General features: G+C 43.4%; 1 protein-coding gene across 3 annotated transcripts in view; it reads right to left on the minus strand.

Annotated features, from left to right (window-relative positions):
- UBE2D1 (ubiquitin conjugating enzyme E2 D1) overlaps nucleotides 1–2,596 on the minus strand; it is a 25,140-nt gene that overhangs the window by 18,928 nt on the left and 3,616 nt on the right. The window contains exons 1-2 of one of the 3 annotated variants that reach the window (XM_017733754.1): nucleotides 2,177–2,439; nucleotides 1,020–1,105 (exon numbers count right to left, since the gene is read on the minus strand). The exons of 1 other annotated variant lie outside the window; for it this stretch is intronic. The gene's annotated coding sequence lies outside the window, so the exon portion shown is untranslated. Of the gene's footprint in view, nucleotides 1–1,019; nucleotides 1,106–2,176; nucleotides 2,440–2,596 lie in introns of those variants that run through there. One more of the 3 variants, XM_017733755.1, reaches the window with a different exon arrangement.

Raw genomic sequence — 2,596 nt, forward strand, 5'->3', positions numbered from 1 at the left:
TGGAACAGGTCCATGGCTCCAGGATGGCCGTGGCCCGGCCCGGCCTGGCCCAAGCAGGGCCTGGCCGGGCCCACTGGGCCCTGCTTGGGCCCTGCAGCCACCTGTCCCAGCGCCGGAAACGAGAGAGAGCTTGGAGGGGGAGTTTGCCTATTCTTAAATGTGGATCACAGAGGTGGTCACAACTTTAAGTGGCTTAGAGAATTGTCCATATTCAAACTGGCCAGCTGATAGGTTCTATCAGGTCCCAGAGGAAGCTGTAAGCACCCCTTAGCAAGGACATCCCTTCCGGGACTATGCTTGCTAACCTATGACAGCTCCCAAGCGCAATACGTCTTTCTGTAACTGGGGTACAGTCTTGGAAGTTCACATGCTATCCTCCTTTGAGGAGTCCCTTGAGGACAATCAACCAAAGGCAAGATGCAATGACACAGATCCCAATGGCAATACTATTTAGAAATCAGTCCCAACCAGTATGACAAAAAAATATGTTTACTAACATGTTGACGTATTGTAGCTTTGCTTCCTTTGTAGGTGATTTCATACTGAACACACAAATTATCAAAATTACTGTGAGCAAACACTCAAGCTTGCCACCAAAGTCCCTTACCTTTGTTAAAGCACAATTCTGAACCACCTAAACCCGCCCAAGCTTAACTTCAGACAGAATGTCTAGACTGACGAGCTCCCAAGCAAAACCACTGTGTTTGCTGAGTGTTTTGTTCTCCAAAGAATTCCTCTAGGCACTCTGTGAAACCACATTTCCTCTACTCCAGATCTTATCCCTTTCCTATCTCTGGGATTCAACATAACTATCAACCTTTACAGCCAGTCTGAAACACCAGGAAAGTAGACGAGATAAATAGATGAGATAAACATACCAATATACAAATACATTTCATCTACCATTAAACTTCCAGTTCTGTGATTTTTTGGGAAAAATTTATGTATTACAGACACATCAAAGCAGTTTGTCTTTTCAAACTTCTCCCCTTCATTATAAGTTTCCATTTGAAACAAACCTATTTCCTTGCCATTCCCTTTTCTCTTCTACTTCTCCAGAGATAGGCTGCTAGCCAAATCCCTCTAGTAGAATTTTTTTCTTCCCCTGGAAAGGCAGCAAAGAGTGATGAGGGTAGTTAACGAAAAAAAAGAAAACCAGCAGTAGTCATTTCTGCAGCAAACTAGAAGCAAGCGGTAACTAGTTCTGAATTTAATCTCAACTCTTCTTGGAGGTCCTCACCCAGTTTTGGGTAGAAGTTATTGTATAACCAGAAAATCTCATAGCACCTTGCAGTCAGCAGGTTGGAAAGCATCGCTTCATTTTGAAAGAGTAGAAACAGAATTTAATAAAGCAATCATGATGAAAGATACTTTCATAAAATGTCTAACCATAATTTCACATCTATCAAAGTTCTTAAATGCCACATTAAAGAAAATTGTGGCTTTCCAATATGTATGAACATCTCTAAAGCAGAAAGAAAAGTTACACAGGGAATGTGATAAAAGTATGAAGAATAATCCTCTTCTAGCAGGATCTCATTTGGAAAGCCACAAACCACCACTCCATCTCAAAAATACTAGATTACCAGACTTTCCTATTTGTCTGTTTGCTTTAGCAGAAAGAAGCTGAACAAGAAGTGGAAAGAGATAGTATTTAGAATAATCGTTTTCTTGAAACATGAAGGTAAGGAGATGTTCAATAAGAGGTGGGAAATTAAAATGGCAACAAAAGGCAAACCATTCCTATAATATGTAGAAGCACAACAAAGTTATTGCTAAGGAAAACCACTGCAGTTATTTTTTAATATTTGATATAATGGTCAAATGCAACATTCACGACAAATATGTGATATGAAGGAACAAAATGTCCCTTAATTGCACTACCTGTAAAGGCATAAGCTTTGCAGCATGAGACAGGACTACCAACTTCTGGTAGAAATCCATCCAAATAAGTTGGTACCTACTGTAGGGTATCCCAAATCTGCCTACTGTGGGGTTAATCGGTCACTATAAAATCCAATTTCTGCAATACCCGTGGCTTCCGAGAGCAAAAGGGAATCCTGAACAAGAAATTATAGCACCGTCACATAACCAGGGTAGCACTAATGCCGACTAAACATGGCACATCAACAGCAACCAAACACCACGGATTCTGTTTCACGGCCACGGCACTAACCTTAACTCCCCTCCTGCGCTGGTCACCCTCGATACCTCTCTGTACTGTACAGTGATCAGCTCAGCCTTGCCAAACAAAAGGAAACTAGGAATTCACAACTTGAACCAGGCAATTTACAAATATCAGCCCAAAACACTACAACTGGGATACGTTCAAAGGTCAGACCAAAAACTATGCTGACAGCACTTCTTAACCCAGGCAACAGCCAGCCGTGCAAAACGGCAACGCAACGTTCGGGAGACTGATGCCCCAGCGCCTCTGCTAAAGATCCCCCATTAGGACCTCGGCTTTCTCCGCTCCCGCACGCCACTTGGAGCATCGCGGCTGGTCCACAACCGGCGCGTTAAAGCACCGACTCGGGATGCGGGGCCTTCAAAGAGGCAGAGAGTCCCGAAACCATGAGGCGGCCGACGACAGCCC

Source organism: Corvus brachyrhynchos, unplaced genomic scaffold (assembly GCF_000691975.1).
Source record: "Corvus brachyrhynchos isolate BGI_N302 unplaced genomic scaffold, ASM69197v1 scaffold334, whole genome shotgun sequence".
Lineage (NCBI taxonomy): Eukaryota > Metazoa > Chordata > Aves > Passeriformes > Corvidae > Corvus > Corvus brachyrhynchos.